The sequence below is a fragment of the Callorhinchus milii genome, unplaced genomic scaffold (genome assembly GCF_018977255.1).
Source record: "Callorhinchus milii isolate IMCB2004 unplaced genomic scaffold, IMCB_Cmil_1.0 Scaffold2, whole genome shotgun sequence".
NCBI classification, from domain to species: Eukaryota; Metazoa; Chordata; class Chondrichthyes; order Chimaeriformes; family Callorhinchidae; genus Callorhinchus; species Callorhinchus milii.
Window position 1 is genome coordinate 70203325 of NW_024704743.1, and position 15417 is coordinate 70218741.

At 39.6% G+C, this 15417-nt stretch overlaps 1 protein-coding gene across 8 annotated transcripts in view; it reads right to left on the bottom strand.

The window, feature by feature from the left end:
* Window positions 1-15417, bottom strand: part of tbc1d5 (TBC1 domain family, member 5) — a 222593-nt gene that overhangs the window by 180201 nt on the left and 26975 nt on the right. For 6 of the 8 annotated variants that reach the window (XM_042346852.1, XM_042346856.1, XM_007897588.2 and 3 more), the window contains one exon: window positions 7543-7620. The exons of the other annotated variants lie outside the window; for them this stretch is intronic. The gene's annotated coding sequence lies outside the window, so the exon portion shown is untranslated. The remainder of the gene's footprint in view (window positions 1-7542; window positions 7621-15417) is intronic. 8 annotated transcript variants of the gene reach the window in all.

Below are 15417 nucleotides of genomic sequence, written 5' to 3' on the forward strand. Positions count from 1 at the left end.
ACTATAGAAATGCAAGTTATTGTTGTAGAAGCTTAGGTGTCAGCCTGGCTCAGTTGGCAGCACTCTCATCTGAGTCAAAAGGTTGTGAATTCAAGTTCAATGTTGGGGACTTTGAATATTCATTGTCTAGGCTGACACTCCAATGCAGTACAAGGGAAATGCTGCAATGTTGGAGTTACCGTCCTTCAGATAAGACATTAAACTGAGTTCCCAACTGCCTGATTAGGTAAAGGTTAAAAATCCAGACATTTTTGTGTGCAGCTTGCTGCTGGGTTCCGCCCACAAAGTCAATCCACTTTACAGTGTATCTCGTGAAGCGCATTGAGACATTTCAACGACATGGTAGGAGCTATATCAAATGTAAGGATTATAATTAATATGTCATTACAGTTTAAATCATTCTGCGGAGGTAACTTCCAAATGGTTTTCAGTGATGGGTCAGAAGGGACTTCAAAGAGGTGTAGAAAATTTGACATAGGATTGAAAAAGTAAATACAGATCAGTACTCTAGCATGCAACAAGTCAACAGAGGACATAGGTTTAGAGTTGCAAAGGACAATTTCAGGATAGATACCAGGAAGATTTTATTTACTCAGAAGGTAATCAATGACTGACACCAACTGCTGGGAAAGGTGATTGATGCCATGACACTGGGTTAATTTTAAAAAGCAGTTTGATGCTGTGATGGGAAAATGTGAGTGTCCTAGAAGAATGAAATTGGTTGCGCCAAAGGGGCTTCTTCATCCAAAACAATCTTGTGTAGAATAGCAGATAATGTTTTGATGGAGCAAAGGAAGACTAAGAAAGATGATGTATTCCTTATCCAGTGGTCATGGGAAAGAATGAATTAGAATAGAACAGAATATTATAATGAGCTTTGATTTCAACACAGTGAGGATTCAGGGTGGAAGAAGTACATGCGGGGTAGCATATTTGATGCTTGATAGGAACAACAAGATTACATTTGTATAGCGCCTTTCATGTCGGGAGGATGTCCCAAGGCGCTGGACAGAGTACAGCATTTCAGAAGCCAAGATGGAGTTGGGAGGGCAAGGGAGGGGAGGGGAAGGGGGGTGGCCGATGGCACGGTCGAAGGAGAGTCTTGAGGCAGGACTTGAAGGAGGCTGATGAGGGGACGAGGCTGAGTGACTGGGGGATGGAATTCCAGAGGTTGGGGGCAGAGTGGTTGAAGGCTCTCCCGCCAATGGTGGGACGGGTGGGTCAGGGGACGTGGAGCAGGCCAGAGCCGGCTGAGTGGAGGGAACGGACTGGTTGGTAGGGGGTTAGGTTGCAGAAGTAGGGTGGGGTGAGGCTATGGAAGGCTTTGTATGTGAGGACCAGGATCTTGAACTGGAGGGGGGAGTTGGGAAGGCCGACAAGCAGGGCGTTTGCATAGTCGAGCCTGGAGGTGATGAAGGCATGAACAAGAGTTTCAGCGGCCTGAGGGGTGAGGTAGTGGCGGAGTCGGGCGATGTTACGGAAGTGAGAGAAGGCAGAGCTTTCACATTCATGGCTTGAATGTGGGGGAAAAAAGACAGTTGAGGGTCGAACAAGACACCGAGGTTCCTGACTGGCGGTGAGTTGTAGTGTGCAACCCTGGAGGTTGATGTTGCCAGAGCCTGAGGTGTTGAGGCGCTGGCGCGAGCCAATCAGGAGGGTTTCAGTCTTGTTCACATTCAAATGTAGGAAATTTGCCTTCATCTAGGACTTGAGAAGATGATCAAAGGAACATGAGAGTTACAATGGGTAGTGGTGCCGAAGCCAAAAGTAAGGAAAGGATTGTTCAACAAATGACTGGCTCTCTTGTATACTCTGTCCAGGAATACCAAGGGGCTCAGTTGGTTGATTGAACTCTCTCTTCTGGGTCAAAGTTGTGGGGTTAAGTTCCACTAAGACTTTAACACATGATTCAGGCTGAGATTGGACATTTACAGAATATATTAAGTTTTCTTCCACACCACAAACCTAAGAGGTTGTCAGCAGTTGCATCACAGCACAAGAATGGACAAACAGTATAATCATAACAACACTGAAAGGATCTCCAACTGCATCAATTTAATCATTCCTCCAGCTTGTTTCTCTTGTCGGTTGCTTGTGTATTAAAGTAATATTTTAAAGTTCCTCTTCCACACCATGAACCTAAGGGGTTTGCCAACAGTTGCATTACATCACAAAGATGTATAAAATAGCAGTAGTAAGAACTACAGCTTATATTTATATAGCACCCGTCATGCAGGATAGAAACCATGTTATAATCAAATATGCACAATAAAGATTCTTGTTATAAAGGAAATTAGAAGCATAAAAAAATGATCTAGACATTTACAGCGTGTTGCAAGCCCCTTCCTGGGAAGCATATCCCCGAGTTCTCACCAGAGGGTGGGTATTTTTGTTCAGGTGCAGGATGCTCAAAAATCTGTTCCAGTTCATATCACTAACCATGAGAAAATTATCAAACGCATTGTATTTCGCATGCGACAAGGATCACTTATATGTTGGGAGGGGGAAGGGATGCAGGAAGGGGGGCATTAAGGAAGAGGGGCGATACAGGAGAGGGAGTGGGTTGCAGGAGAGGGAAGACAACTGACACAAAAAGACTGGATTGAGTTCAAGATCCTTGCTCTCGCATTTGAATCCTTCAATGATCTCGCCCCATCCTACTCTTCAACTTCTTTCACCCATACCAACCTGACCATTCCCTTTGCTCAGCTGACACTGGCCTACTCCACACCCTCTGTTCTATCTTCCCCACCATCAGTGGCCATCCTGCAAGTCCTTCATACCTGTTCTCTGGAACTCTATTCCGATGTCCCTCTGCCTTGCTCCTTCCCTCCCCTCTTTGACCATGTTTTTGGTCATCTTTCCCCTCCTCATTCCCCCTCAGCTCTGGCGGCCAGCCAGAATTGTCAGGCACTCTGGGACAGTGAAAGGTGCTATATAATTGTAAATTGTATTGTATTTTGAGATGCAACAACAACAATTTGCATTTATTTGGCACCCCTCACTCAGCGAAGTGTCTCAGAGCGCTTGACTGCACTTGTGTCAATGCCTGGGGATATATTCTGCCAGAGAAATTAGGCTTTCATGGAGCCACAAGAGGACGAGGAAAGGTTTGAGAAATTTGAGAATTTTTTACTATATATTGATATCGTTTGAAAAAATTGAAACTTCCTTCATTGTAAAACAGATCTTTCCATACAAATATTTGACAGCAAATCCATGTTTATTTTAATAAAAATTACAGCTTTTATACAAAGACAACACTTCCAAAAAGTAATGATTTATGATCCACATAGATTTTTGGCAAATATAATTTATTAATAATGCATATGTAACAAGAAAAAGAAATGAGTATGAGCTAATTCAGCAGTCACATGGCCACAATATCACAGCACTACCATTGTAAACCTGGTTGTCAAGGTGATAGACCTAAACAGGCTGTGCTGATTCGTAACTCCTGTTAGCATTTCCACAAAATTCTCAAAGTAACTCCTGTTAGCATTTCCACAAAATTCTCATAGGAATAGAAAGATTCATACTTTCTAATAGACATGCAAACCACCAGTCACGTATCTCCAGAGGTCCTTGTGAACATCTGGAAGTTCCTAAATTTGTCAGCTAAGTCAGTTTCTATAACTGTATGAGAATCTGCATCGTGAAGCCTCTTAAATACATCAGTGCAGTACAAACTTAACTGATCCTCACAAGTACACTGGTAGGTAGTAAATACATAGAATCAGCTATTGAATGAATTTTACACTATTGGGCAACACAGTAGTTTTGCTCTTAACTAAAGTATTCACTTCCACAAACATTATTTAATGAAAATGTTGCCGAATATTAATGAAGGGGGTACATAATGTCAATTTACAAAAAAGAAAGTTAATCCAACCTTTTGCACCTGTAAACTGTGCAACAATACATAATTCACAGTAAAGTCCATGCATGTTTGAATGCTGCTCAAGTACTTAGGGGGACTCTTCAATCCCAATCCTGAACATGATATAAGAAAAGGCTCATTATCATCTTTGACTTTTATATTGGATCAATTGGAATAATCACTCCTCTGAATATCCTACTCTTGGTCACAAGTTTCAAATACACTGTCCTTCAAACTCCAGGTGCTCCCGGGATCCTCAATGGGTGGAAATCGAAGCTCCCTGCATCAACTGTCATACATTCTTTCCCATAATCTCCAAAACTGTGGAAATCCTCATGTTGCTCAGTCTTTCCTTTCTCCTAAACTCTGCAAACTTTAAAAAGACTAGTTTTGATCACTGTTGTTGTCAAACTAATGTTCTGTTTTACTTGCCTATTCTGCGACCTTTCTCAACCATGGTGGCGCAGTGCACTATGAGCCTTGACTCTCCATTTCGGTTTCTAAAAGCAAGTGTCACTGAAGCTGAGGAAGAAGGGATGAATACTGGATGGAAAAAACACATGTCACGGGTCAGCAGAGTTAATATTACTTAATTGTGAAATCAACTTTATTTCGGCATATAAATTATGTGGATCTGAATATTTCTCTGGATGATCCTTGTAGAGGAATCAAGGACAACTTATTTATTAACTTTTTATTTGCATGGTTTCTTGGATATAATAGCTTAAATGGACAAGCTATGATATAAATCAAGTTTGTCCTTTGGAGTACACCTCATCAAGTTGTTGCTCTATTTATACACTGCAAAGGTCAGTCTTTCCACAAGTGTTCATTGCAAGCATCACTCAGAAGATAAAAATAAAAGTGAATCAAGCTGCTGAACCATACATTGGGCTATATGAAGCAGTCGTCTACTATTCCANTTTTTTAAGAAGTACAGCATCTCCTACTTAATAATAATAATCCTTGCATTTGGTATAGCTCCTTATCACGTCTTTGAGATGTTTGAAAGCGCTTCACAGAATATACTGTAAAATGAATTGACTGTATATTTTGTGGGCGAAATGCAATAGCCAATTGTGTACAGCAGTGTCCCATAAACAGTTGTGGATTGAGTGACAAAATTATTCTTTTTTTTAAATTTGAAGGGATTATTATCCCATAGTTAACCATAACTACAGGAGATTTTGAGTTGTGTAATCTCCCAAGATTTCCTAAGCAAACCTAGCCTCACTTAAGGGACTAATTTGTATGAATCATCAAATCTAAAACTGCTGAAGCAGTGTTGCCCCCATTAAGATTCATGCAAGGTATTACTTATATAAATACTGCAAATGTCATTTATCACCAGATAATCCCCTGTTTTGTTTCAGATGGATAGCGTTAGGTCATTTTTTTCCTCTTAAAAACTCTTTGATTTACAAGGTTCTTTGGTTTGTAGCAGCTGAACTGAGCAATGCTATATTGCTCCAAAGTAAAACCTGGAGACAATAATAGTACTCCAGTATTCCTGATAAGAGACACATTCGAGCTGCTTAATGTCCATTAATCCACATGAGTCTATAATACAACCAGGTTGCAGATGCTGCATATACAGAACATGTCTTCCCCTGGAACTTGGAACACATGCTCTGTACACACAGTATGCCAATTTCGTATCAGATTATCCAGAATTCTGCAGCTCGTGTCTTTTTCCGCACTAGACTCCATGAGCCTATCACCCCCATCCTCAACCAGCTACAATGGCTCCCCATCACAAACCGGATAGAGTTCAAGATCTTCATTCCAACCCTTTAAATCCTTCATGGTCTTTCCCCACACAACCTCTGTGACCTTCCCAAACTTCACCAAACCCACCCACTCCCTCTGCTCAGTGGGGACTACCCTCTTTTATGTCCCCCACTGCAACCACCCCGCCATGGGTGATCATGCCTTCAGGCTATCTGCCCCCACTCTTTGGAACTCTTCAAAGATCCATCTCAAGGTTCACCTCAAGACCTTCATCTTTGACTACATCTTCAGTCCTCCTCCTCTCTGCAACACCCCACCTCCACCCTTCCTGGTAGGAATGCAAACCCTAGACTGTCCAGTGCCTTGGGATGTCCTCCCAATATCAGCTATATAAATCTAAAGAATTTGTTGTTGTACATACATTACAGTGGATTTATCCCTTAAGTCATGTCTCTAATATTGGAAGAAGATATTATTTCAGATTGCATACAACAATGTCAATTGGATGATCTGAATGCTATAATTATTCATTGACATGCACACTGGAAAACAAGTAAAGTGTATTCTTTGTATTAAAGGTGTTTTTCGAACAAATAATGATATTGCTACAATTTCAAAATGAACTGACTTTACAATAAATGACTTGAACACATTTATTTTTCCCTCTGTCAGTTAATAAAGCTAATATAACGACATATCTGATCCAAGTAGATTCTGTTATACCACAAACAATTTCAATTTAAAACTTAGATTCACAATATCAACCAAAAGTAAAAAGTGTTTTAAAAATGTACTATTTGCAAAGGGAACCAAAAACAACAGTAATTTACATGTATATAACATGCTTCATGTTCATATAACAAATCAAAGCATTTCATAAAGACTGAATGGGAGCCCAAGCTGGGGAAAGAAAGGGAGCCGAAAGTGCAGGTAAGGTTTGAAAGCAGAGGGGTAAGGGGCAAGTTAAGAGAGATTTTGAGAAAGAGCTCCATAGAGTGGGGGGGCGCAGTGTCTGAAGACTCATCTATCAATAGTGAGTGGAGTGAGCAGGCCAGAGATGGCAGGACTAAAGGAGCAGGATCTCAGGCGATCGCAGAGGTAGCCTAGTGCAAGGCCATGGAAGCATCTGAAGGTGGGTATAAGGATCTTAAGGTTGATCCACCTGGGGATGAGCTCATGGAGCCCAGTGTGGGAGAGGTTACAGGCTGCGGAATTATAATAATAACCCTTGCATTTGATATAGCACCAACAAGAAAAATACAGTACATCTTAATAACGTACCAAATACTTTTGTTACAAATTGAAGCTGTTTACACTGTAGAAATATCGTCTCCAAAATGCAGTTAATTCTTCAGGGACAATACAGTATTTCATGTCAGTCACTTGTATGGCCTCATGCTTTAGGCGAAGGCTTACCAGGTACCGTATAGTGCTGGTACTTTGATACTTTGCATCACTGTCTAATGGAATAAAGATCCCATTCAAATATTACCACCAAATTCCCAACAACAACAAATTATGTTCGTAAATGCCTTAGACATCAGGAGGATGTCCCAAAAGCGCTGGACAGTTAAGGATTTGGACCCGAGCTGGGAGTTGGGATCAGGAGGGGTGGAGGGCAGGGAGGGTGACATAGGCGCGGTTGAAGAGGAGGGTCTTGAAATGGGCCTCGAAGGAGGCAAGGGAGGAGATGAGGCTAAGGAACAGTGGGATGGAGTTCCAAAGAGTGGGTGCAGAAGGGCTAAAGGCCCAACTGCCGATGGTGGAGCCAGCAAGCCGGGGGACATGGAGCAGGCTGGAGGCCAATGAGCAGAGAGAGCAGACAGGTCAATATGGATTGAATGGAGGAAAGGTAATATACCAAATGGAAACATCCTTTCTTGGAGGGAGAAGGATTAGAAGATGAGAAACCTCACATCACCTTTACATACCTCTTTCACAGCTTTCACAAGTATGACATGAAGTCACCTCACCAACAGAAATTCATGCCCAGTAACACGTAAGAAAATCTGGATATGGAAGATAAAACAAATGAAAAGTAATTACTGAAAATATCACATTAAATTACCAAGCAAAGGGTTAAATGGTATATATATTGTCAGACTAGCCCAGGAGTAGAAAGGAAACTGATAGGCGAGTCTAAGAGGGGAGTGTGAGCTGCCAGGCAAATTCAGGGGGGAAACAGGAGCCAACAGTTGAGTCCAGGAGGAGAGGGGGGGAAACTGACAGGTGAGGTAAATCCAGGAGAGTCACAGAACTTAACAGGTGAGACCAAGAACGGACGGGTAAGTTAATAGTAAAGTTCAAGAGAGGCATATCAGACTGGGCTTCCATAAATGTTTTGCATAAAACAAAATCACAGATCCCTGACCCCCATAAAGCAATGCATGACCTTTAACAAGTTGTGTTTTACCAACTATTCACACATTACATCTCTAAATAATGCCACATAATTTTGCCTACAATTGAAGTTAGAACTCATATTCTTAATGTACTTTAAAAAAATGCACATTACAATCCTCTGGAAACGTCCACAGTTAGTGAATATAAAATCCAGTTAAAGTGGCATAATTTGAGTTCCCACCTCAATTAAGACTCATGGATACATATTGTGCAGTTTAGCCACCTCTATATAACTATATTTGTCATAACATCCTTACGGTCCAGCTTTTGTCAGTCATGCTTCAAAACCTAATATCTGACTTCAGCATTTTTCTATGTCCCAATATTATTGTTATTCGGAGGACCAATACTTTATTACTGAGTCATATACATATCTATCTATTCACAGATACACACACCTAGATTGTGAATCCCTGTTATCATGCAGATTCGCTTATAAAATTCCACAGACACTGTACCAATAAAACGCACAAATATAAATTATATAAATAAATAATTCTTACAATTGATATAATGCCTTTCATGTTGCAAGGATGTCTCAAAGCACTTCGCAGGATTTTGTGACTGTATTTTGTAAGCGAACGTGGCAGCCAATTTCAGAACAGCAATGTCCCGCAAACATCCATAAAGTGAATGAACAATTTCATCAAAGTTGGCCACAACACTGAAAGAAACTCCTGATTTCAAATAGTGTCACAGGATCTTTAAAATAGATTGAACTGGATAGGCACAGACAGAATCTCAGTTTTAACGTCTCATCCGAAGGACAGACCCTTCGACAATGCAACGTTCTCCCTCGCACTGCACTGGAGTGTCAGCTTGGACTGTGAGCTCAAAGTCCTGACATGGGGCTTAATCCCACAAGTTTCTAACTGGTAGGTAACAGTGCTACCAACTGACCCAGTGGACACCCATATATCTGTTTTGTTAAATTTTTAGCCAGCTCCTTACCTAAACTGGAGCTGATTGCATTATACAATCGTAATTGCCAATCACATACAAGTGTAAAACAAGCAACAAATTACATTTGTATAGCGCTTTTTACGTCAAGGGGATGTCCCAAAGCGCTCGACAGTCAGAGATTTGGATCCAAGCAGGGGGTTGGGATCAGGAGGAATGGAGGGCAGGTAGGAGGGTGGCCAAAAGAGTGTCAAAGAGGAGGGTCTTGAGACATGCCTTGAAGGAGGCAAGAGAGGGAGTGAGGCGAAGGGACTATGCGATGGGTTCCAAAGGGTGGGGACAGAGCCTGAAGGCCCGACTGCCGATAGTGGGATAGGCCAGGCGGGGGAACGATGAGCAGGCCGAAGTCTGCTGAGTGGAGGGAGAGGACAAGTTGATATGGGGTTAGCAGGTCACAGAGGTAGGAAGGAACAAGTCTGTGGAGGGCTTTGAAAGCTTATGAATGACTGTAAGTTTAAAAATGGCCATAAATGTTAAAATAGTAAATTCACATTATTAATCCATCATAATTTCTATATTTACATAGTTCATGCATTACCGTATGTGATAACCTTGATGCACATTTTCTTTAATTATGGAGGTATCAATGTACTCTTCCTTTATGTAGAATAATAACTTAAGAAATTCAGATCTAACTTTGCCAAATGATTTAATATAAAACTAGATGTGCGTCTTTGTGGGCTCAAATGATAAAACGCTTAAGATAAAACTTACAAAAACAATTTTATTGTTTAGCTTTTCATACTGAAAATTTTGAACCACTGCACTTAACAAAAACTAAATTAAGGTCCTTGGATAGCTGCATTCTGTTTAAATTTTGAATAATGTCATTTATATTTTTTCCTACCAGATGCTGAGAGACTTCACAAGGACACCAGGTTCAATCAGAACCCTGATTAAAGTTCCATCTGGAGCTTAATGGATTCACAGATCCGTTACAATTACCAAAGTCACCAGTGTCAATCTTCACAACTGTATAAGAGGCTTCAGTTCCCATGTCTACAACAAACTGTTTTAATCAAACAGTCTTGATCCATTTAAAATAAATGGAAGGAAAAAACCATGCATGTTAGCCAGAATGCAACCGGTCGCAAAGGTCACAGAACTGCTGAATATTATGTCCTGGCACAAAACACAACAATTAAATATGTAGCAAACTATTCCCAAAATGACACTGTTTCTTTATTAAATTTTGCCCCAGTAGTTTTAAAAAGAAGAAATGATCTTTTGCAAAATTGGTGAAAATTCCTCCTTTGAAACCATCCACTCCCCATTCCTCCTCTGATTCTAGGAAGTCACTTTCAATGGACCTACAGAACTTACACCAACCCACAGAATGGTACCAGCAAACAGCTGCTGTCCCAGTCGTACAAGCACAACAAACCGATTCAATCTCCTCAATCAATCACCTCAACCTAACTCTATTCACATGCCCCTTCTCTCTCTCGCTCCCCCCTCGAACTGATCCCGAGAAAAGTTGAGCTCCCTTGTCCCACGTACCATCTCTGTGTTTAACCAGCTTCTCGATCACAATTCAACTAGAATAAAGAAACAAGTGTGTAAGAAAAGAAAAAATTCAGCCAACCTAAATCAAGAACAAATTCTAAAATATATCTTGAAAACTGTAATTTAGTTTCATAAATTCAACATTCAGAGCTTATAACATAACTCAATGAAACAGACTGCATATCATCCATTTTGGTACAACATAGTTCTCAATTTGAAAATGTAGCTTAATATTTAGAACTACATATATGCAATAATCCTCTGATCAGACAGCATCATTTTACTAATAGAGTAGGAAGGTTATGTCTGTTATTTAACTTGTGAATTAATGCAGTTTTCAGCCTGCGTAGTGCTTCAATGAATAATGCATCACAGCTCTAATACACCGCAATGCTCTTACCATTTTGTACCATCATTCTGGAATAGCATATGAAATCATTCAGTTTTATGTACGCATTGTTCATTCTAGAGTAACAATGTCATCTTCCAAGATATGGCTATGGTAAATACACTTTTGGGCAAACTTTCAACAATGCAGCACTCAACCAGGTTTTCATTGGAATGTCAGCCTAAACTGATCTCAACTCCTGATGTGGCACTTGAACCCACAACTTCCACATGTTAAATAACAGACCCAGAAGAAAGAGAGAGCGCTACCAAATAAGCCAGACAGTGAAATACAGCACAATGAATATAACTGATGTAAAGTATCACTAACATTACTTTTAGTCAGCCAAGGTTCTGACACATGCAGAAATCTATCACCATGCTTAAGAGTATCCTAACCAAACTCAGAATTCCATGCATCCTACCTACACAAGGACATTTGGAATGTAATGCACACTCTCTCCCTGGAGGGACACGTTCTGCTTACCTAATTCTGAAGAGTATTAGGCATAGGCTGGCAAAACCTAAGGCTTGGGGCCTCAGAGTGCGAGTTGGGTTACTGATGGAATTCAACAGCTAAAACCATACAGCTGGCCATTGAGAGCATCGTCTGGTTAAATTCCTACTGCTTGTCTATCTAGGACCACCCAATCCAATCAGGCTTTGGCTTGTAGGGTTAACAGGAGCTGAGCTGGAAGAAACTCTGACCCTGCTCCAGGTCTGCCCCTGCAAGTCCTACCAATGATCCTGGCTGGCTGGTGAATCATCGGCACTGCCGGAGTACTATTAACCCGCCGGACTCAGAAACTGGATCCCTGAGACCGTCAGAGGATTGACTTGATTCCAACATTCTGTTCTTAAGCATGTCACCCAGAAACCAGTTCACCTCAAAGGAGATGCCATTTACCTGCCCTTCAAGATTAGTCACACCAAGTTACCATAATAAAAGAAATGCACTAACAGCAGAATTAGGAGAAAATCACAATGGCAAAATTATCTATATTCATCTTTACTATCTATCTATCATCCAGTCTGCACACACTAAGTTAATTTCAATAAATTCTGCTCTTTGGCCAATAACACAAGAGATGGCAATTGTTATCTAGCCAATTTTGTATATTTAGAAAAAGATACTGGGCCAGCACAAGATTGTGATTCTATAGTACATCAGTGATAGATTTTCTAGTCCTGCAAGTACAGTATTAATATCTCAATCCAAATAGATATCAAATGAGTCAACGTCAGTCACAAGAAGCAATTTTCTTTAGGGGTTCATCTTGAATATACTTTTCTTTAGCAGACTGCAACATCTTGTTGGAATGAAGCCCTGTTATTCTCACTTCCTGCTTAACACATTTTTGCCATCAGATTGAAAGTGGCAGTAACAGGATAGCAGCGCAGTAACACTGATGCACGCCAATGTGCTCAAGAGCAGCAGAATCAAGCAACTGATTATATTAAATCAGATTCATGTACAAAGCTCTTTGCCTCATTACTTAATCCAAGTGAATACCCAATCAAGTGATAATAGACGTTGATGCTACAGGTGTTGTCCATTTAGAAACATATTAAATGTCCATCGCCAAAAACCAGAACGGAAGCAAGAGATTTCTTTCTCTCGAGTCCTGATTTAGTAATGTACCAAATGTTACACACCACTGCACAATTAAGATTTCTTTTAAATACAGAATATATATCGGTGCCTTCAGTCAAACAAATAATTGCATACAGTTAGAAATTATTAACACTATACAATTGGAGTCAACTGTGGAACATAGATTTTTCATTAATGTCTAATCAAATAATATTTATACAGTGGCCTAAAAACAAAATGGTTACATACACATAAAAAAACTTGTATATAGCTCATCAGCGGAGATCAAAAGTAGCATTGTAAAATGTAATATCCATGTGTTAACTCATTCTTTCTAAAATTAAAAGTTTTGATGAAGTGAAGCTGGGGTGCAAATGAAAGTCTGGCTGAGGGATAGTCTATGTGACCCCTTCTATTTCGTTACACAAAGGATAATCAATAGCTCGAACAGCTTGCCAATAAGGGTAACTGAGACTAAATCACTGTATTCAGTTTCAAGAAATGGCTTGATGCTGTAATGGAAAGATGAAGGGTTGTTATTTGAAAATTCTTCTTCACCCAAACCTCTGTTTAAGAGGTGGAAATGGATAGGCATTTTCCAAGACCAGCCTCATTTAAACTGGCAGCCTTACGAGAGCAACAGAACATTCTACTTTCTTTACTCAGTCCCTCACTTCCCTCTCCCACAAGTTCCGTATCCTAACATTCTGCAGAAGATATTTTCAAGACTAGTATAAAGCTTTCCCAGAGTACAAAATAATGCAAATCTCTGCTCTTCATCTACAAAGTCATTCCATTATTCCACTAATAGGTTACTAATACAATAAAAAGAGAAACTGTAAACTTCTATTGCTATATTGAGTGCACAGTATCTGAAATAGTATTTATAATGGTAGGTTAATTCTATAAATGAGCATTTATAGAATGACCTTCAGAAGGAGGGGGGACAAAATTGGACATTAATGTAATAGTATATTAAAGTCAACAGTCCTCAGACCCCAGAGGTTGTTCCGAGGCAAGCAACCCAATTATTCAAATCTCACTCACTGTACATCTTATTTAAAAGACAAATGCTGCTTTAAGTGGATATTGCACTACCTTGTCTCTGTGGTTTACCGGTTCAAATTAAATATGAAAAACCTGATCAGCTAAAAAGCTCAGCTTTAAATAAATAATACATCTCTACAACATAATTTCCTAATTACTGCATAAGCTTAAAACATTACATTGGCTTTATTATTCTAATGGAGAACGTACCAGGAGGCTATTGGGATGACTATTTTTACTACTACAGAATATGAAGCTGAATTCTTCATTTACAGTAAATGCATTTGGAATAATACTGACTTTAAACTGTAAAAAGTGGATGGTAGTGTGAATTAGAAGTATTACTAATTTACTATTAGAAGAATAGTAAATAGTACCAGCGCCCTGGGACGTCTTTCCGACATGAAGGGCACTATACAAGTGTAAATTGTTGCTGTTGTGTGTCAGTCTAGTGCAGTTGTAGGACTCTCGCTTCCGAGTCAGAAGGTTGTGGGTTCAAGCCCCACATCGGGACATGGAAACAAACTGTCTAAAACTGACACTCCAAGCAGTGCTAGGGGGTGGATAACGCCTTAGGATAAGACGTTAAACCAAGCTCCTGTCTGCCTGTTCAGGTGTACTTTAAAAATCCCATAGCACTATTCGAAAAGTGAAGGGAGATTCTCTGTGTTTCCTGGTCACAATCCCCCTAAAATTGGTCACTCATTCCATGGATGTTTGTGGATCATTGCTGAGCGAGAACTGGCTGCCACGTTTCCCCCTCAAAATACAGTCAAAACCACTTTACATTGTGTGAAGCACTTTGAGATGTCTCAATGACATAATAAAGTGCTATACCAAATGCAAGACTATTATTATTTACTGCAGTACACAATTTTCCGAATGCTTTTGTATGAATCTTTACCATTTTGTAACTTTACAGCATATACAACTTACTGTATATTTAAAAATAAAATTGACAACCTAATGTTTGAAAAGAAAGCAGTCGTAAACGTGGATCACTTTTGCATATTAAATAAATAACAAATTTTATCCTCTGTGCAAGAAAGATTATTTTTCCAATCATATAGTTTTATTTTTTGAAAAGCTGTATATTACTCACAAGGTTATGTTTAAGGCTGCAGTCTGACAGTCTCTATAAGAATAACTGGAAAAATAAACAGAAATGTAACAGCTCTAGCTATATTTCAACATTTTTATTTGATTGGAAAGTGCTTTCCAAAATAACCCTAACCTGGAAAAGTGGAGAATAATAAAATTATGTATTCAGAACTTCATAAGGGATTGGTTACACACTTGGGTAAGCATAGAATTTTGTCTTCTATTATATGGTGCCTGCCACACTCTGATGCAAAAAATGCCATATGAAAAGGTTAGCAGTGTTGCTTGCACTAAATGTGCCATCCATTCGTGCCATCCACAGCTTGGATTGTGGCCAGTCAAATTTGAAATGATCCCTCCCCGTCAAGGCTTAAACTTGTATCCAACTCACACTTAAACAAAGGAGCATATGCAGTAATGTAAAGGAATAATCTCTTATTGGGACTTGCACTAAGTACAAATGTATTGTTGTGCAATTCACTTTCCAGAGGTATTTAGACCTGAAGTCATATTTTGCAAATCTTCACATCCAATCATAGAGTTTGAAAATGCAAAAGTGATCTATGTTTACAACTGCTCTCTTTTCAACACAAGAAAAGCATTTATTAAAATTGTTCCTAGTATCCAAATAGATTTGAAATTAGAAACATTTAAAAATATAGATTCAAAAGTTGTATTTATGGATGTCAAGCACAAACCAGTTGAGGCCCAGTTTGTTGCATTTAACTCTGAACCACAATATCTTAAAAGAAAAAAAATGGAATTTCAATCTGTCTTGGCTCACACCATTATTTTAAAAAAATTACTG